This window comes from Aythya marila (assembly GCF_965140915.1).
Source record: "Aythya marila genome assembly, chromosome: 3".
Classification (NCBI taxonomy): Eukaryota; Metazoa; Chordata; class Aves; order Anseriformes; family Anatidae; genus Aythya; species Aythya marila.
Window position 1 is genome coordinate 78,767,390 of NC_139044.1, and position 21,165 is coordinate 78,788,554.

General features: G+C 44.5%; 1 protein-coding gene across 4 annotated transcripts in view; it reads left to right on the forward strand.

The window, feature by feature from the left end:
• The first annotated feature begins 1,592 nt into the window (after positions 1-1,592).
• NCOA7 (nuclear receptor coactivator 7) overlaps positions 1,593-21,165 on the forward strand; it is an 88,951-nt gene continuing 69,378 nt past the window's right edge. For 3 of the 4 annotated variants that reach the window (XM_082757407.1, XM_082757410.1, XM_082757409.1), the window contains exon 1: positions 6,164-6,251. The gene's annotated coding sequence lies outside the window, so the exon portion shown is untranslated. Of the gene's footprint in view, positions 1,748-1,843; positions 2,035-6,163; positions 6,252-21,165 lie in introns of those variants that run through there. The other variant, XM_082757408.1, reaches the window with a different exon arrangement.

The window sequence follows — 21,165 nt, forward strand, 5'->3', positions numbered from 1 at the left end:
CGGCGGCCCCAGGGCGCTGTGGGGGGTCCCGTTCCCCCCCCCCCGGCAGCGTTTGAGGGAGGAGGGAGCGGTGGGCAGGGCCTCCTCCTCCTCCTCCTCTTCCTTCTCCTCTTCTTCCTTCTCTTCTTCCTCCTCTGTCTAGGGGAATACGTTACAAGAGTATTTGTTAAAAATATGTTTAACAATAAAAATAAAAAGGCTTCAGCATACCTTGTACAAAGTGTATCACTGTTCGTGTTTCCTTACTTCGTGTTGCCTACTCGTGCCCCTCCCAAAAAGACGAGGGAAGGCATCATCAGCAGAGTGCCCTGGGCCTCAGATCTGGACCCGAGGTGGGGGAGAAAGGAGATGTGCTGTCCTCTGTGCTATTTCAGGACACCCCGATGTGATAGATAAGAACGGGTGACTCCTCTGGTTTTGTTAATATTTCCACGAGATGAGTGAAAACTCGGCCATAGATGCAGACTGCATCTGCTTCTCCCTCAGAAGTGGTGATTTCATAAGCAACGCAGAGCTGTAAGCTATAATAACAAAGTAGTTTCCTCTACGCAAACCGTGTCCATAATACGAGAGGGTTTGCTCTGTACGAGCAAATTGCTAGTTCTCAAACCCTCTGCCTCTGAAATTCGTTATACTAGAAACCTTTCCCACATTAAGAGAGATAAGCTTCAGACTTTACGCTTGTGGATTCTGCAAATATGCCTTAGCTTATCTCTAACAGCCTCAGAGTCAGAAAGCAAACGTGGAGGACTCCCGCGTCCTTGGGGTGTGCTCAGGGGCTTGGGGTGTTTGATTTCTGCCTTACCAAGTCCCAGCAGAGTCGATGGTTCGTTTCAGCCCAAACCAAACCTCTCTCAGTTAGCAGGCTTGAACACAGTGTGCATTTGGATTGAGATGGAGCTTGCTTTTGTCCAAACTGATTGATTTTAGTATGCAATGTTGTAAGTAACTTATAAAACTGTAACGGTAGGATTAGGCCCCGTTGGACAGAGTCAGTTAGCTTACACACTGCAAGAACTGCAGTTCATGTGCATATGTTGATAGCAGCTTCTTTGGTAAGACCAAGGCATTTTCATCCTTGAGGGGACAATGCTGAGGAGTGCTGGAGGCAGAGACCGAGGTGCCACTGTGGCCTGAAATATATACAAAGACAGAGACGTGGCAAGGTGATAAAGTCCCTGGTCCCAGCAGGTCACCAGTGCCCCTTGTTGAAGAGAAAGACCATGTGGGACCTGGTTTCACGCCAGTGTGAGCCAAGGGTAAATGTGCCATTGTAAACACAGTGAGTATTTTGATCCCAGAGCCTGCCAGGAACACCAACTAAATATTAAGGTAGTTCTGAACCACAGGAACCAAGCTGGTTTGAATGCATCTGTGTGCTTAACCAGCTCCATGGTGTCTGTTAGCAGCACAGCCTCCTCCACCCCGAGCACTTACCTTCACCCCAAAAGAGGCTTTTGGAGGGGTATGGGATTCAGAGCTACAGAGTGGCTATGACACTAACAGCACTCAGGGCAGACACTTTAAAACTAGGGTAGGTCCACATGAATGTGCAATAACATGATGAAATTTATATTTACCAGTGAAAGAATCCTTGATTGCAGCTGTAACATTACTGAAAACTCGAATGTACGTACAAGAGAAGCTTCACCGAAATAAGAAGTCTTTTCCAGGGTGTGAACCCAGGCTGTAGTGGTGAGGGGACAGACCCCATGACCACCAGGAAAATAACACGGAGAGTCACAGGGTACGTGGTTATTTTTAGAAAAAGCTTTCTTTTCCGTACAAGTCATGTGCACTGACAAAAGATTGTGCCTCTCCTCTGGCTCCCTACATGCGATAGAGAAACCCATCGGTGAAGCTGTCAGCGATTCAGCCTCCTGCCCGCGCAGCAGCAGCCGCTGCCTGTGCCTGCGTCCCTGTGATGCCAGCTGGAGAAGAATGATCGTCCTGAGAGCCCCAGGGGAGGGATGTCAGAGACCGATGCTCCTCGTCACCTAACACGATGGGATGGCTGTGTGTCTGTAATGCGAAGTGAGTAGCACTGTGGCAGAGGCGCCGTACCCCAGCCTTCAGAGTTGGGTATTTAAAGACGAAAAATCAGAGCCCTTACTGTACCTGCAAGTGGTAAAGCAGCATGCGATTAATTTGCCTGTTCCATATGAATATATTACGCATTGTTATTGCTCTAATTTGCCTTGTTAATTGATGCATGACAGCAGGCTTACTAGGTAAAAAATGAGTAAGAATGACATCAAAGTAATGTGTTAATTTACCAAAAGTCTTTTATTTGCATATGCTTCTGCTATACAATGGTAAGTACAAATTGTCTTTAGTACCTGGGGTACCCACTTCAGTAGCAGGGAAAATCCTTGATGTGCACAGGCACTGTAAACATTATTTATAATTATGTGTAATGTGTGTGTTTATCACTCCTCTCTTTCCCCAGCTGTATATTTGATCTGGAAAGTCTTGGCATCAGTTTTTCTTCTTTAAGTTATCCTGGCTTCAAATGTGCAGTTTTAGGGAGATGGAGAGGAGAGTGAAGGAAAAATGCTGTACTGTCTTTTGCTATTTTATGCTTAATTCTATGTATGTTCAGAATGGTTACCTAACTGATAGATCATAAACATATTCTGGGGGAAAAAAATGCCATTGTAGTTTGGGTTTCTTATAGCTATTTTCATCATAATATTTTTTTATGGAATGAATCTAAGGAGAATATTGAAAGAAGTTTTACAAATTTTACATCAATTCTGATACTCCTAGCTCCAAGATCATTTTAGAAGCTCTAAGGTGACTTGCTCTATCTTCTTGCAGTTTAATTTCAACAGAGGTAGGGGGCAGTATGTGAGAATTTGCAGTGTCATGTCTTAATACTGTGTGGACTAGTTATTTACTATTTACAGAAAACATTTTAAAGACTGAAGAAAAATAGAGAAGTAACTCACCAACAGTATTTTTCTAAATATTTTTTCAAGTTCTCCTTCTGCCTCCCTTCACGTTCCATTCTTCCCCTGACACCGTTCTTGATCCAGGGAGATCTGTGTCAGCTTTTCCTCGTAGCCTGTGTTATAATGTATGTGATCCTGGGGTCTGGGATCAGGTATGGCAGTGGGGTGCTTCATCAAGTGTTCTCACTGAGCTCAACAAATTACCTTAGCTGAAACAAATAAGACTTTTATTATCTCTTCGTGTATGTGAACAAATCATTTTTCTTTCTCAGTCTCTTCTGGGGAACATTTTGGAATCATCTGCTGGTTTGCTCTACTAGACAGTAGAAACTGGTGAACAGTATCAGTTACTTGGGGAGAACTTCTCACAGATTTTCAAGCTCTGGTCTTTCTCTGTTTCACTTTTGTGAAAGTCATTAAAAAAAAAAAAAATCAACACCTCTGTCTGTTAAATTGTTTTAAATCTAGGCAACTGGTTCAAAACTACAGGGTTAGCTAGGGAGACTTGCAAAATTCCTCTTTGCATCAACTGAAACCAAGCTAAATATAGCAAGTTGTTGTTACGGAAGTCGGCCCCCAGTGCATGGTAGTGTCAAGCAGAACCTCAATTAGGCATAAAAGTTTTCCTGTATGACACCAATTTTGTGACTATTTCGTAGTGAAAGATTATAAGAATTATCAGGAAAGACCAGGATTAATGGGAACAGAAAACATCCGTCTACATTTATTTTTATACCTTTTCAAAACAGGGCTGTTAATGGTATTCAGGCTCGTCGGCATAATTCTTTACTGCAGGTTATCTTCCTTAAACAAATGAGCAAAAGCTAACAGATGCAGATGTTGAAAAAAAGAGGACATGAACCATGCATGAGCAATTGCTTCTTTTTTCTGATACTGGCTAAGCTGATCTGAGTGCAGGCCACAAACTAACTGTTAGTATCTGTGGTGTTTTTATTCTCTGTAGTGTGTGCAGTTCTATTGATATATGCTGCTGTGGGTATTCAGTGGGAGATCGAAATCCATTCAGATATTGTACTGAAATATCCCATGTCTATTCTGTCTTCCACGTGTTATTATGCATGTGAGTTTGTGTAAGAAAGCTTTTCCTGGGGTAAAAATTCTCAATTTGGAAGTGATTAAAAAGCAAACTTGCATTTTCATCGCCTTCAGAGTAGCGCAATCAGCGATAAAACAAATTTGTCTGATCCTGAAATGAATGAGCAACCCGAATTTAAGGTTTTCTTGGGGTAAGGATATTCTAAACTTTAATGTCACAAAGACCATGAATTAAGCAATATTAGATAATTTTTATTCAAAGTAATTGCCACAGGGACATATTACCATGGGAGAGAGCAAATCATTCAGACTGTCTTCTATCATCTGTGCTGTACAGAGATCAAAACTAAATTTTGTTCCAAAGGTGATGTGTATTTGTATCTCTACCTATATCTATGTATCATGTTCATCATTGTAACAGGTAGTCAGACACTACCGCTTACTTCCAGACTCAGTAAAATTAAATGGTGTGTTAGATCCAGTCACGCAGTTTCTTCCAACGACATACACTTTCTGCCTTGAACCCCAGGCGATATCCCACAGTGCTGTAACCAGAACTTGTGACATGCTTCTGTTCCAGCCTCAGCATGCTCATTCTGCTGCTGTGACAGGAGCTTGAGTGATTTCTTCCGAATACCTGTAGCTGAAATATACATTTAAAATGCTTGGGGCAATGTAAATACCGAAAAGAAATGTGTAGTTACTTTGTCTGCTGTATGGAATCTAAGCATCACTCTCACAGAGTCTCCTACACAAGACAATACAGGTGATGTGCTTGGAATGACGATGGACAGGACAGAGACAACTTTTCCTGCAGCTAAAATAAGGTGTTAGTCACTGTCATTGTCATTTAAGTTCAGCTAGGAGATTAAGTAGGCTTTCCCCAACTTTGATGCTTAGGGCTGCATATCTGCTATTGCTATATTCAGCAAACGCAAAAGAAGTCAGGTAAGTGGTACTATTTTAGGCCTGCAGTTTTATTTCTCTTTTTCTCTCTCTTTTTTTTTTTTGTCTCCCAAATTTTGTTATCTACACAGTACCTGAGGGGTACCTGGGAGCACAGGCCCATTCTTCTATGTTGTGTTAGAGAGCTCTTTGTGTTCTTAGCTGATGTAACTTTGGGATTGGCCATCTTTTGCCTGGGTAATAACGCAGGTATAAGATGTAGTAAGTTCAGTATGCTATGAAGACATATCCTCTAAGGCGGAGACTGTGTGTTGAAGAAAATCTGTGTCTTGCAAAATGTTTCAGGGAAAAGAAAAGAACACAACAGGTACAAACTTCAATTTTAGCTGAAAATACAGCAGCAAAGTTAGTATTTTTGACCCAGCATTGACACTGAGCAGTAGAAAGCCTACGCTATGAGTAGGGTGGTGGTAGTGGGGGGAGATGGCTGCGTTTCCGTATCAGTGTTGCATTCACACCTGGAATCAACACACATGGTTTTGAGAGGGGTCTTTAAGCAAGTTAGATTAAAAATAGGCCTGTGACAAATTCCTCTCTTATATATCCAACAAGTTCTAGTATTAACACCATAACTAATAAGGACAATGATCTTTCAGATGGGTGCACAGCACAGCAGTCGTTTTCCAGACCCGTGCCCAGCGCTTGCAGTTTTATTGTTGCATGCCTTTTTATTGTCTGTACGCACATGTATACCATCAGGGCTGCTTTACATGTTGACGACTGCCTGTCTGGTAGAATTTGGGATTTACCCGTGCTGTAACACTCAGGGCCCTTCCCTGGGCTTCCCAGCCCTTCAGGCTGCTTCCTGACGGAGGGAAGGGAAGGGAAGGGAAGGGAAGGGAAGGGAAGGGAAGGGAAGGGAAGGGAAGGGCAGGGCCGGGCCGAGCCGCGCCGCCATGCCGCCGCCCTGCAGGTGCTGGGGGCGGCCGGAGGAGGAGACACGGGGCGGGCAGGGCCGGGCCGGGCCGGGCCGGGCGGAGCGGAGCGGAGGGGAGGGGAGGGCCGGGCCGGGCCGGGCCGGGCCGGGCAGGGAGCCGGGCCTGCGGCGTGCCCCTGCCGCCAGCCGCGCTGCGAGCCCCGCGCGCCTTGCTGGAAGGTTCCGCGCTCGCCCTCGGTCCCCTCCCGGCCCGGCCGCGGGGCTGCGGGGGGCGGCGGGGGCCGGGGCATGGTGCGGGTGAGCGGGGTGCGGGGTGCGGGGTGCGGGGTGCTGCCGCCCCGGCCGGGTGATGCTCGGAGCGCCTGTGGGAGAGCCCCTGCAGCCCGTTGTGTCAGCAGGTATTTACGCGGGGTGGGTGCCGCGCCGTGCAGGTGCTGGTTTTTGGGGTGCGTGGGTGCGAGGCTGCGTGCGTGCGCCCGCAGGGTCTGAGAAACCGGTGGGGAAGGCAATAGGGAAAGCCAAGGAAACGCACGCGCCCCTACGGCTTCCGAATGAAAGCGACTTTATCGGGAGTAGCTGTCTGTAAGCCTAAGTCGTGGCTAAAATTATGCGTGTCTCGTGGGGTGTAGGCTGTGCTCCCTTTCATCCTTTTACCCGGGCGATGGCCGTAAATACAAACCAACGGCTGTGAGGATCTGAGCCCCTAAGTGGCTTGGGTCCTGTGGAGAGCTGCACTGAAGCTGGTGGGACTGCCTGCAGACGCAAAATGCTTCCTAATGGCTTTCCTTAGTTATTTACTTATTTATTTTAAGTGAAGCAAAATCTGGAGTTTGAAGGAAATTCTGTACTTCAGTTAAATTCAGTACTGTTGTTGTTGCATGTTATGCTATAAAAAGGCACGCTTCCAGAAAAGCCTGATTTATCCAAGTTGTAGAGTCAGGCCTGCGAGGCTCAGGCCTTGCCTTTGCCCAGTGGGCTGCTCTCTCGTGCTTTCACTGTATCCGCAGCCACGTCCTGGCTTTTATTTACCACATCTACTGCCGAAATGATAAATGATTCCCTTTGGAGCTGAAGTGACTCAGGATTGATTGGACCGGTCCTTGTCCTGTTGGATAGGAGCACTGCTTTGTTGCTCTGTGTATCTGGGATTTTAGAAAGGAAGACTCAGGTTGGCTGGGGATTGCTTCTGTAAATATTTGCCTAGCTCAGGACCCTGGCTTCTCTTCAGTGGACGACTTGCAAATGTTTTACAGTATTGGGGAATACGTGTCTCTGCTCACTTAAATAAAGTTGAAATCTTTGGAAAGTAGTTTGTCTTGGAGAATAACGCTTCTTTAAAAAGGTTACGAATAAAGCTGTGAGCATCCTATAGATAGGTATGGCAGCTGCAGGGGCTCTGTGCAGTCACCAATCTGGGTGAGCGTGCCAAAGGCAGAAATTAGCGTAATCCTCTGGAGCACAATCTGATGCAAGGAACTGCTGCTCCAGGCAGCTGGAGATTTTTACAGAAGGCAGCTATGATTTAGGTGGAAGATGAAGGGTCTCGTTTGCCCTGTGTTTTCTAGGAGGCAGCGCAGGAAAGTTGGAATATAACCACCACCAGCAACAGAAGTGGTAAAACTCCTTATCCCGCACCTGGCTTGTGCCCTTCACATCGAGGGGCTGTTCAGCAGTCGGTTGTGTTACCTCGGCTCTGCAGAGTGAGTGAATCTGCTGTGGCTGTCCAAGGAGTGACAGAGGGGCAAATCTCTTCCTCCCCACAGTCAATAACCCAAACACGTCTGAGGCTTTACCGGCTCAGCTCTTATTTTGATGGAGCATCTGCCTGCTGGTACAATGCTAAGGGTGCCAGCCGACCTCTGAGCTCCTTGTTTCTTGCTCCCTGCTGTGTGGGAGCTCAGCCTCGGGGTCAGCTCTGTCGTGGAAGAGGAAAACACACAAATCCTGCTGCTGCTTCAGGGACTCCGTGTGGGTTAGTATTATTCTTCTTAGGAAACAACTCTACAGCTGAGGAGTGAAGTCAACACTGAGAGAACTCACTTAGGAGATCCATTGACAAGGAAGAAAATATAAGGGTAGGAGAACCAAGTTTTCAGATTTTTCATGCTTTGAAATCTGACTTGTTTACTTATCCTCGAGTCATTTCTCCCTAGCCTGATTCATGAAACAATGAGGCAGTGACGAGGTTCACAGCAGACCAGAGGGATTATATTCCCGCTACAAACACATTGTATCAGATTGATACATTAAACACATCTATGGGGGTATTTTTCCCCCTTGTCTTTGCAAACTCTTTTGATTGTGGGTGGAAAGCCATACTTCTTTGTTCTTGATCAAAGTACCAAGCAGGTATAAGCAGCAGAGCTGCAGCCGAAAGATGCTGATGAGGAACTGTTTGTTCTGTTGTGAAGTTGGCAGCACTCTGCGGCGGTCCAGGGGCCCTTAGTTATGAATCTGCAATTTCTGTTCTTGACTGTAGGACGGTGTGCAGGCAGGCTTTGTAGGGTGTGCCAGGGCTTCGTGATGGGCCGCAGTACAGAAGCTGGTAGAAGGGTGCTGGGAAGGGTGAGTTACTTGAGCGGTGCTCTGCTCTCACACCTGTGCTGCTCCCAGTCTCTGACCAAGCTTGCAGAGCTCGTACCAGTGTTTCAGCTCGGTACCACATTGTGAGCTAGCAACGAGCTTATGCTCACTCACGACTTAAGCTAAGATTTCTTGACAAGTTTTTATCTTCTAGGAAGAATTTTGGCTTGGACTTTTGGACTTGGGCTTTTAATGGATGCAGTATACATCACAATCCTAACGAACCTTTCTGATCATCACTTATCTTGCTTTTAAAACATGTGCTGAGCTTTCAGTTGCATGCCTCAGACTCTGTGTCTTGTGTAGTCCTGTGACCTTGTCAGCTGGATGAAGCTGTTCCCAGCTTTCCGTTGTTCTGTTTCCTGTAGCACATGTTGTGATTGAGCATCAGGCCTCCTGTTTGATAAGCTAAACGTAGTTCCTTCTGAGAACCAACCAAGTTCACAAGAACAGAAAGCATCAGAATATATCTCTATACAGGCAAGATTTGTGTTTACCTTCCTCTTTACAGGATCAAATTCAGATTGTTTGTTTGATTCCCTCTCTATTTAGCAGGTTTTAAAAGCCTTTTATTAATAGGAATTATACATTTCTAGAAAGCAAGTTTTCTTACAGTAGTTTCACCTATTAGTGACTGATTTGGGGAATCTCCCTTCAGTGTTTCTGTAGATACCTGAGAGCAGTTTCCCCAAAATCTAAGACTTAGGGCAGACAAGGAGCTGTCCCAGTGCACCAGTTAGAGGAAATCACAGCTTTGTTTTACAGAAATTCACAGTGACAGCAACTACTACCTTGAACTCACATGTGTCTTAAGAAAAGGCAATTTATTCCCTGAGTCATTTTTCAAGTAATTTAACCTTTCTAACAGTGCTCCTTCTCTGCAGCTACACTTGTCTGTTGTTTTTTCTCTCCTTTTTTTTCTGTTTTCTGTCCCACATGCCATCTGTCTGGTTTTCTGTTTTGTTTTCTTTGTAACACCACAAATAGAAAAGAAATATGCATGTTTGTGAACCATCACTTTTGCGGGGAAGAGGTGTGGATGGCCTCCTGCCAGCTCAGGTGATTCTGTGATTTCAGAAACTAGTTGGGATCTGCCTGGATTGTGGCTTGTATGGGATGTTACATGGGATGATTCAGTATCAGCAGCTCAGCAGTGCTTGCATGTTGTGTCAGCTGTCAGTGTGCAAAATGTAAGTTAAAGAACATAGTAGGTAGTATTAGTGTATTGTAATTGAGAGTCTGTTGGTCAAGTAATGCCCCAATTTGATGGCAGGGGCTTTGTTTTACCATCAGCTTAAAAAGTGGCATTTCTATAATGCTTTTCAATAGCTGTAGCAATTCCAAATAAATTCAGAGTTATTCTGGTAAAGCTGAGTGTGATACTGCATGCAGGTTTTGGTAGCTGCACCAAACACGGTGAAGCTTGGTAGGCTGGAAAATGGCTTGAGTTTCTCTTGATAGTTCCTCAGGATAGTTTGTATGTTATTTAGAATATATATAAATATTTATAACTTTTCTTGTAATCTACAAGCAATGTTTGACTTTCCATACTCCCTTTTTTTCCATCCTGGTTTCTTACCAAGCCTTCTGCGGTGAAGCTGCTGAAGACTGATGGCTAAAGGTAGCAGCTCTGATAACACATGCCGTAAAATCCAGCCAGTCCCATCTGTCCCAGCTCGTAGGGCTTCCAGCCTGCAGGAGTTGTCCAGTAGGCGTGTGGTGCGAGTGGTGACATCCTGGTGACAGTGGGTGGCAAACCAAGTGGACAAATCTTGGACTTCTACTTTGTTATGGGGCAGCGTGTCCTGTGTGCTGAAACACATCCAGGTGCGTGGTGAAAGATTGACTTTGCCTGCAGTAAGCCAGTCACTTGTGCAGATACGGGTCGAATGTTTAACAGCTGTATGACAGCTGACGGGCACGGGAGGCCCCCGTGCTGGCCAAGTACCAGGGGTCAAGTAGCACGCAGCCCGAGCAGTCATCTGAGAGGCTAAGAGATGAGCTGTGAGTTGCAAAGGAACTACAAGGGTGGCTTTCTCTGTTCTCCAGCCCTTGTGCTTAGGGATCAGCTGAGGAAATTCTGTTTGATTTACCATTATTTTTTTTTTTTAAGGATATGATGCTGAGCTCTGTTGGGTAGGCATAGCTTCTTATTGCTAGGGGTGAATAAATGGTGAGAGGGGGCTGCCATCATTATATCATTGTGCAGGAGCCTGCGGTGTCATCTGTGTTTGTGTCCTGCTGCAGTCACACAGGACTGAAAATGAAATCTCTCATGTGGAGCTAATGCCATGTGGTTGTTTGCTGGGGCATATTTGTTTCCTTAAACACAAGCATTCTGTGTTCCTTCAAATGGAGCCCTGCTGCGAACTGATCAGTCAGTGGATACATTTAAAAGTGGGTTATTTGTTTTGAAAATCGCAGTGTATCGCGTGGTTTCTCTTGGTACAAGTAGCACATTGTCATGAAAAGAGATTAAGGAGCCAGAGATTAGTTTACTTGTGAGTTTCCCACTCAGATGACACTGTGTCAAGTGGCAAGTTTCAGTGTTTTGTCAACTGGTAGTGTCCTTTCCTGAATACAGTTGTGGTAGCTCTCAGTCCCTGGCAGATAACATCAGCTTTTACAACTTAGATGCTCTCAGTGGGTGCTCTCTCCTGGAAATCTACTGGGATAATAAATACAAGAAATCCAGATACTTCTACGAAGGGTATGGGTAGCAAGGAAACTACCAGACTGATGCAGTGATGGATGTTGGTGAGCTGCTTTTAGGCAGTGAATAGTGAGTTATGGAGAAAATATGTTGCCCAGGAGCATTGGTCCTAGTCCTTATAGTCTGTGAAGCACGTTTCAGATTATGAGAAAAGAAAGAAAGGTGCATTATGTTCCTTGTTCTCACTTCTGGGAAGGAAATGCCCAGACTCTGTTGAGCAGGAGTGCTCTGCTCTTGCAGAATCCAGCCCAGCTCCATCAGGAGCGAGGCTCAGAAGTGCTGTGGGCAATCTGTGTAAATGGTATCAGAAAGCCAACGAGGTTTGCAGGCTGTCAGAGCTGAAGAGGCCACCTATAGCAATAAATGTGATTCAGGGTGCTTCTGATGAAGAGGGTTTTTCTCTGTGCTTGTTAACTGTAATGTGGTTGTTTTGTTATGTGGACCAGGATAGGATTTCTGGATGCTATTTTTCATTTTCCTTCTGTGAGGGTTTCAATTTAGAAAATATGTTTCATAGGCAAAATGTTTGTCATCCCTTCGTAAAAGGTAATTGGCCTTGAAAAGTGTCTCTTCTGCCTGTGAGAATCTTTCTGTCTCTATCCACCCAAATTTCCATGGATGTCATTGAAATCTGGACTTTACCTTCAGTGCTGAGCACAGTATTCAACCCTTAACTGCTTTGCAGTAAACATTTTATTGCACTTAGAACACTGTACCATGTGAAACTTTTATAACTGATGTTTAAGTTTTGTTTTTTTTTCTTCATCCCACATGCTGTTTGTTTAGCATTCGGTGATGAAAGAGCTGCAGATGATTATCGTCTCACTGGAAGGCTTTAGGATGACAGCATACTGTTTTATAAATTGAAATTTACTTTATCTGGCCCTGAAATGTATCTTTCTTCCTGTTTCTCTTCACTTTTTATCTTTCTGCTTCACTGAATTCAGCAAGCAGATAGCTCAGAAAAGCTGTGTTGACCTGTGGAAAGCTCGTGGCACGTACCGCCTGCTCATTAGGTTAACCCAGCAGTGCTCTCTAGGCTTGGAGTGTACGTTTTAATCCCAAGTCTTGTAGTGGTTATTGATAAGAACATGCATCTAGCTCTGGGATAATGGGCTTCCTACGGGTAATGTGTCAGTGCTTTTCAACTACAGATTACTCACATACCCAGATGGGGTAGGTGTAAGCTGCATTTTCCTTTTTTTTTTTTTTTAAAAAAGGTTTATGTTTCTACCCAGTTTGGACAGATTTCCAGAGGGCCCGTGAAAACGTCTGAATTGCGGTTTGCCAAATCTTATGTTTTTGACACCAAAACTGGATGGATTATAGATCCTCAAAAAAAAAAAAAATGTCTTTAACACGGAGAAAAAAAATGTTACCTGTTCTGGCTGACTTCTACTTGAGCTAGGCCAAGCAATTACTTCGATGTCGCTGTAAACAAGTGAAGAAGCAAGTAGCTAATCAGAGAGGCTGTCTAATTAATTAGGTGGGTAAATGTGAGCGTGTTGTTAAATACCAAGGTGAATTTGGTTTCATATAGAAATTTTTGTCTTGTATGTTAGTGCAAGCTGGCTCTCAGTACAAGGCCAGAAGCTAAGTCTCTGCAGTGTTGTGTAGGAGCTGGAGGAAGGGAAAACAGAAAGATGATAAAGGTTTTGAGGATATTTCAGAAGAGCAAGAGAACTAAATCATTCTTTGTTATGCAATACCTGAAGGAATTCAGCAAGAAATAAGGAAATAATTAGAAACAGTGCTGCGTTTAACCGTGTGGCAGTAGGGGTGTGAGGGGCTGTGGGAGCGCTGTGACAGGAATGCGCCCTGGGCCGCGGCCTGCGTGCCGGCATGCTTGGCCGCGCTCACAGCCCTATAGTGCAGTAAATGTTGGGGGCTGAGCAGCTCAGAAATAACCAATCAAGGTTTTCAGCCTTAATCTTGTGTGTTACAAACACACAGGATTTTCTGTCACAATTAAATCCTTCAGTATGTTACTTAATATACAGCGTATGCGGTGTGACAGAGTTGGGGTTGCTATGGAGACCTGGCTTTTTGGTTCTGTTATCTGTGTTTCAGATCGGAAAACATTTCCATTGCACTAGGCTGAGACTCCCTTTTCCCTCCAGCTCCTCCTCTCAGCCCCGTCTGCTTCTTGGCTGGGAGGTAGGTGAGGGAGGAACGGCCGTGACCTAGGATGTGCACAGGTCCTTGGAGCAGGCTTGACTGGAAAAGGGACACTGAGGGGGAGCTTGGAAATGAGCCTTTCCCTTTTGAGTACCTCTTCTGTCTTGTTTTGTAAGTGTTTGAATATTTAAATGCTGATCTTTAATATTGTAGTGTCACTAGGCTGTTAAAATTTGATATTTTTTTTCCTGAAAACTTGAAAATAACAGGGACTTTCTAAATAAAAGTTTATAGTAATTTTCACAGCACAATTATTAATTTTGTGGGAAATGTACCTGGCTGATTGCAACACTTCCCATTAACCTGATGGATTTCTGCATATTTTTATACTTTCTTGTTTCTTGGCCTTGTTCTGTAGAGCACCGAGAACATGCTAACCAAGTCTCACTGAATACAGCAGGGCTATTTGTAAACAGAAACCTAATGTTATGCTTAAGCGTTTTGGGACCTGAAGTAATTAGAAGGGAATTTACAGTACGTGCATTTGTGCCAAGTATTGAGCTGCATCTTTGTTTTTCTTGATGTGACTCTTCAAAGTAAGAACATTGGTCACTTTCAAACCTACCTCTACTTGATTTATCTTCGGTATAATCCTTTATTGGGTTGGTGGGGCAGGAACTGAGAAGAGAGTAAATTTGTGAAACTGTGAGTATGTGTTTATCTCTTGTAGGCTGTGCCTCTCACCTTGAGCTTGCTGGCTGTAGGCTTCATCAGCAGCACTCCTCTTCCCAGGTGTCAAACAGTACGTTCACCATGCTGGGTGACTGCACCAGAGTTACATCTACAGACATCTGTCCCAGCTTTCTGCTGCAGTTCTGTCTTTTATGGCAGAGTTGGCAGAAAAAAAACACGTCCATGCGTGCAGTTTATCTGTGTGGTGCAAAGCCTGGTTCTGCTTTCCGTAGGTCAGCCCGTGGAAATAGGTGTGAGCTGGTATGGCAGGAGATAACTGAGCTGCAGATACAGTCTCTTCCGATGACTGTTACACACAGGTAATTGGTCTGGTAACTTCTGGAGTAAGAGTGATAAAGAGTTGCAGTAGGTGAAAGGGAGAAAGGCGAAGGGCAGCAGTACTTCAAGTCGCGGGAACTGCTTGCTGCAGGGTGTGTTTTAATGGCTTCAGAAAGCCCAATTTCTTTGGCTCGGCACTTTTGCTGGCCGAGGCACACTCAATTGGTAAAGGACATTTGCTGTACTTCTCAGCAGTGGTGCTGCTGTGTCAGGAACTCTGCATTTTTTGCCAATGCAAATCCCACTTGAGTGCTACAGGAGCAGCTGTGAACTGTGGCCAGACCTAGGGTATGTGATGCTGTGATCCAGTGTCCCTTAACAGCATCCTGCATATGGGACTGTTCTGATGGCTCAGCTGGCTCAGAGGTGGCACCAGACAGCTGGATGATTTTCAGAGAATCACAGAATGGGTTGGGTTAGAAGGGACCTTAAAGATTATCTAGTTCAACCTCCCTGCCAAGCTAGATTAGATTGTTCAAAGCCCCTTTGCAACCTCATGCTGGCTTGTAACACTGCGCTGCTTAGGGGCTCCTTCTGTCCCTTTGCTTGGTTCAGTGCGGGGCATTGAGGGAGGACTTGGTCACATCTGTTTGTTTGTTTGTTTGTTTGTTTGTTTTAAAAAAAAAAAGAGCAGAGAACCTGTAAGTCATCTGCTCTGGGAGTGGCATTGATTTGTGTACGCGTGTGTCAAAACCTTGTCAAAACATACCTGTGCAGGCTTTCCTTTAAATGTTTATAAACAGGTCATAAATCTAGCAGTTGTTACAAGCAAGGAACCTGCTGGTGTCAACTGTCAAATAGCAAAGTAATCCCAAGGGAGTTTTCTGAATGTGGGGTGATGTGTCTATAGTGTTCATGAATTTTTGTTTTTTATAAAACTAGAAGCACTTAGTTTTTTAGTTGTATGCTGCTGTGTACATACCTACAAGCCCTTTGTGTATGTGCCCTGCATGCTCTAGGGAAAGGTAAGAAACAAGTACATCTGTCTTCTCATCTCTGGATAGGGTATACCGCATCCTCCTATTGTTCAGAAGTGGTGGAACTGTTGCCATACATCAGGCATCTAGGATCTGACTCAGAAATGCCGTATAAACAGTGGTAGAAATACCTCAGTACGTGGTGTAAGCACAGGCTTCATTTCATTCAAAAGGCATCCTGGGAAAGAAAGGCACAATGGACAAGGCATTTTGTTTGCAGTTAAAAGAGCTGTGGTTTTGTAATAACTTTGCAGAATGACCACAACATCCTTCTGGATCTCAGCCTCTTGCCTGTGAACTGAAAGCAATGTTTTTGACAAAGAATGTTGAGAGGCTTAGTTTATTTCATAAGGTTTCTAAAAATTACTGGACTCTTACAAATAACTGGAACCAGTACCCTGCAAATTCTTGGGTGCTTCTATTCTTCACGTGTATGAGGTTGTCTGTGCTTTAGTGGCTATGGAGTTAATTCTCCTTATCCAAATGCTAATGTTTTTCCTGCTGCCTTTTATCTTTTGTTACAGTATTTGGTGGGAAGACACCAGTGTTTTCTGTCAACACTACATAAAGTATGCAGGACTTGCCGTGTTGTCTCAGTGTACCGTGTGTGCCTGTACAATGTGAGCGTGAAAGGTGGCTGGGTTCAGAGGGCTTGGCCTTGATGTTTACTTGAACAGGGGTGAGTTAATACAGGGGATACAAGAAAAGGAAGGGGTTAATTCTTTTAAAACTCCAGTGGGCAATAAATTCTGTAGGAACTTTATTGGTGATTTAAAAATGAAAGAAGTGGCTCTATTTCAAACAGTGCTGCACTTTTACGTTCAGTGTGGCATAGCAGTCTGCTTGTCACTGGCTTACATTGTGTTTTGTTTCATTTCACAGCTAAAGTGTGTAGTAGAATGCGTTGGTCCTTACAGAAAATGCATCTGGTGATGTTCAGCTGCCAGTCAGGGAAGATAACATCTGGATGATTTTCTCTCGACAGCTCTCACTCATGGGCTGGGCTTTCTGGCAACTCCTTTGCTTCCCTTATTCTGTGTGAAATGTGATAGCCTGAGTTAGTGGTAAAATTCTCCTCCCAAGTAGGCTAGGAATGATTCATCTGGAAAGTCCATTGGAACTGAATCAAGTCTTTGTTATCATTCTGCTTCTGCATCAGACGTGTCTATTGTATTGACCTGTTGAGTTTATTTTATTTGAACTCTTTGTTTGGACGGGCTCTTGAAGACCCAGTTGGCAAGTTGAAGGTGATCTAAGCATAGCCTGCTTCTATTGCATTAGTACGGAATGAAAATGGTCAGCTTATTAGCTTGTTACTCCTCTGCCGTGGGGATAACCACCTCCTAAGCCACTGCAGCCAGTTCCTTATGAGCAGGTGTGTTTTTGTTTTGTGTATCTCATCTCCAAATCTCATCTTTACTGTCCTGGGCTTCTGAATGTGCTGTTGTGGGTCTGTGGGGTACAACAACCACATCAAATCACTGTCGGGCTCTCCATTTGGAGAAATCATGATACCGGTCTGTGTTCAACCTGAACAGGGACTATAGAAATTGTTTCTGCATACGAATTCATTTTCAGTCTTTTAATTCTTGCATTTGGGGCTTCTGAGAGTGCAGCCTTGTTCCAAGGAACATGACAGGCTGAACACTTTTAAAGGTCAGTGGAGTTGCATACATAAATAAGGCTTTTACTCCTTAGCAGGAGTTGTGTGATCAGCCCTAACTTCACTGAAGCGAGGAAGCTCTCCTAGTTTAGTTTGGTACCCTTCAATTAAATATAATGGACTGGTGGTACTTTATGAGGATAGAGTTTATTAATGTTTTAGAAGTAACTTTATATTTTACATGGTAATTGTAGTAAAACTTGTATTTATTTTAAGATAGTTTTAAAATTAACTTCCTTTTTTTTTTGTTTGCTCTGCTGAATCTTAATTAACGTAACTAGTCTCTGCTGTGTTTTGCTGGTGTGTGCTAGCACTTTCCTGAAAACTTCCAGTCTCATTTTAGCAAAGTCATTCTGCCTGAAGCAAAGACTAAAAAAACTGTGGCTACTTTCATCTTTGTTGGCTGTGCATTTCTGTTATTCTTTCATCTTAAGATGTGGTAGTGTTTATTCTGAAGCCTTTATCTTTATGATAACACCAAGTGAAATGCCTTAGCAGAATATAAAAGCCTTAAAACTCAACCTGGTTAGTTCAATCAGTGAGACGTTAATGAAATACTGCAAAGTTTAGCACGTCTTCTAAGGTGCTAATGTGCTTTCCCCTTCCTGCGTATGAAAATGCGATGTATGCTGGAATTAATGTTGATACTAGTTGATATTGAATTATTAGATTGAGCTGATGTTAGTGCTTTGGCTGGTGAATCTTAATCGTGTGCATTATATGTGGCCTGGTAGCAAATGGGGATGTCGCCTGTCCTGTGATACCCTGTTTCCACTGCCATATACTCCAGTGGGTTGTGTGTGACCCTATGCTGTAGCTGTGTTAGCATGCATCTGCAGAGTGCCCTGGTAACTGCTTTGGGCTGACCAGAGGTGCAGACAGCAACCCCAGGCATTCAGTTTGAAAGCTAACACTAAAATACTTCCCTCTACCTGTGGTTTGTTGTACAATATTTTACTCTGTCAGCTCGATGGAAGTTTTTAATATTGCACTTAAAGTACTTCATATATATCTTTCCTTTTTTTGGTTTTAAAACTGACCTGTTGGTGTAATCCTCATCACCTCTCATGGTGCACTCTTTTAGGGGCCAGAAGGGCCACCCCTACCCAGAAGTGATAAGAAGATGCTGTGCTGTGGGGCTGGGCAGAGTCGTCAGTGATGGTTCGTGCCCCAGACTGACGGGAGGCAGCGCTGGGATGTTTGTGTGGCAGCAGACCACAGTAAGGAAACGTGAAGTTGCCTGAGTGGCTGCGTGCTGTTTGCCTGTAGTCTCAGGGTCAGAGGTAAAGCAAGAAAGCAGAAATAAGAAGCAGGTTCTGTGAGGGACACAGCAGCAGAGAGCAGGTGTGGGCTGCGGTGCGTGCCCGTGGGACACGTGCTGCTCCTCTGCACAGCGGGCTGTCCTTGCTATGTCCTCAGCCTGACGGGAGCTTTCTGCCATATCAGCTCTGCTTTTCTGGTGATGGAAAACCTGTGCTTAGGCCTCTCGCCGCCTCTGTCATCTTTTCACGGTGTGATTGCTGCCATCACTCTTGCCGTGTGGAGCCCCTGCTAAGGTACAGGACACTACCTGCCTTTGATTTGGTTTTTGTAAGTTCGGTTCAATTCTACCTGAAGGAGTTAGGAGAACCATTTGAACCTAGATCCACAGAGGAACTTGGGCTTTTTACTTCCTCCTGTGGACCTGAGCTGTAGTTGCCACAGAGCCAAATAAAGATGAGACTGTGCTATGGGTTTCTGTAGTTTGTCAGTTCAATTTTTATGGTGACAATAATAGCTGGTTCCTTGTCAGGTTGGTCTTCTCCTTTGTGCTCGTTGCTGTTTGTTACCGGGGCTGCTCAGATTAAAGGTGCTGGGAGGATACTTGTGCACATTGCTCTTCTGGGCTCGTGTGAGTGTGTAGAGGGTACTTCTTGTATCTCAGTTCTCCATTTGCAGAATAGGGAACTGCTGCATTTTGTCACCTGGTAAAAGGTTGAGAGAGACTGGCACAGCAGGGTCAGAGAGAGAGACAGAAAGAGACTTGCATGATCTTACAGTACAGAATATCCTGAGTTGGAAGGGACCACGAGGATCATTGAGTCCAACTCCTGGCTGCACACAGGACCACCCAAAAATCAGACCATGTGTCTGAGTGTTGTCCAAACACCTGTGAACTCCAGTGGGCTTGGTGCTGTGACTGCTGCCCTGGGGAGCCTGTCCCAGTGCCCAACCCCCCTCTGGGTGCAGACCCTTTCCCTAACCCCCAGCCTGACCCTCCCCTGTCCCAGCTCCATGCCATTCCCTCGGGTCCTGTCGCTGTCCCCAGAGAGCAGAGCTCAGCGCCTGCCCCTCCGCTCCCCTCGTGCGCCATGAGGCCTCCCCTCAGCCTGCTCTGCTCTGGGCTGAACAAACCAAGGGACCTCAGCTGCTCCTCATACATCTTGCTCTCTAGAGCCTTCACCATCTTCATAGCCCTCCTTTGGGCACTCTCTAATAGTTTTATGCTTTCCTTTTTTTCCTCTGTGCATCTTTCCAGGACTTGCAGTCGACACAGATGGCCAACAATGTGCTATCAGGTCCATTGAATGTTCTCAAATTAATCAGATACTTCATTGGCTCCTGCGTTGCTGGTGCTGCGGAATGTGCTGTGGTTCATGTGCATGGTTTTGGAAAATAATGCTCACAATTGCAGGACTGGCGATTGCTGCTTCAGAGCCAGCAAACAGGAGTTCTGGGCTCTTAACCCCTGAGCAGAGCAAGCGGCATCCTCAGCAGAGCCCTAGCAGCATGCCTAAACAGGCAAAGGAGCAAGGATCCAAAAATACACTAATTTAAATGAGAAAGTCCAAAGCACTAGAACTAATGGCAAAACATAGTGTATTTTTAAGTGTTTTGTTCTTTTCTTCCTGTAATTGTTAGGTGAGATGTTACCTGACTCTGCTGAATTTGGAGAGCAGTAGATTTCTAACAGGATGCTTACATAAATACATTGTGCTTCAGGAATATCTTTCCTTTTGAAGTTATCTAGTAAAAGAATTAGTATTGCTGTAGACACATAAAATAAAGTAGTCACCATCTATTTCTGCTTCGGTGTAGAGAGGGTTAAAGGGAGTCTGAAATTTCCATAAAATCAGCTTTGTCATCATTTGGGCTTGGACTGTACTCACGATCTATGAGTAACATGGCTGTCTCCCAGCGTAGAAACATTCCCCAAATATATACATGTTTAATAGTCTGCCCAATTCCATCTTCATCTCTAACACAGAACAGCTACTACGAAGCCAAGATTCATTTTAATCATGTATCCATAATAACATTTTAAGCAGTTAATATCAATAAAGAATACCCGTGTTGTGTTTTATGTTTTTTTTTTTTAATTGGGAGATTATGAAGGACAGGTAGGGGTGAAGCGTGGAATTGGTTTGCTTTTTCTGATTAACTTTAAAATACCACTGAAAACCTACAAAGTAAATGCTGCTTTTGTACTCCTACTTAACTAAAAATTGAAAAGGGCATTTCAAAAACACTGCTTTTAGTAGCAATCACTGCATGCTACTCTGTGGTCCTCCTCGCTTTCATTTTTTTTTTTTCCTTAAAGCTAACTAGTACATGAAAGGTTACAAAGAACAAAAATAAACTCAGAGGTCATGAAGGCTGTACAAATCGTTTTGCTTTTCCTGGTACTGAAAGAAAACATTTCCAAAGTGTAATTTTCAACTTTAAATAGACCTTCCTAGAATAATTCCTTAGTTTCTTTTAAGAAGGTAAGCTAAATAAGTTTTAAGTCAACGGAGTGGGACTGATGTTAAATTATTTTATTGTGAGAATTCCTAGTAATTGATTACAGGATACAAGATCCCTGTGTATTTTTATTTCCAAAGGAAATAAATAAGTCCCAAAATAAGCCATTTTCCCCTGAATTCCTTTGTTCCCTCAGGTCCATGGACAAGGCTCCTGTTTGCTGAGCGCCCTGCTCTGATCTGTTCTGAGTTCAGCAGACCTCACGGTGGGCAGGTTGCTTTGTGCTGGCACCTGCTGCAGCTCCAGGCAGAAGCCCTCCCAGCAGCTGCCCCTCTCCTCGCCCCACCTTGCAGCAGGGGGTGCTGCTCCTGCACTGGCAGGGCAGGGCTGCGGGCAGGCAGGGTTTTCTCCTCCTGGCTCCTCGGTCAGTGATGCTCCCTTCATCTGGAAGCGACATGTTGGAG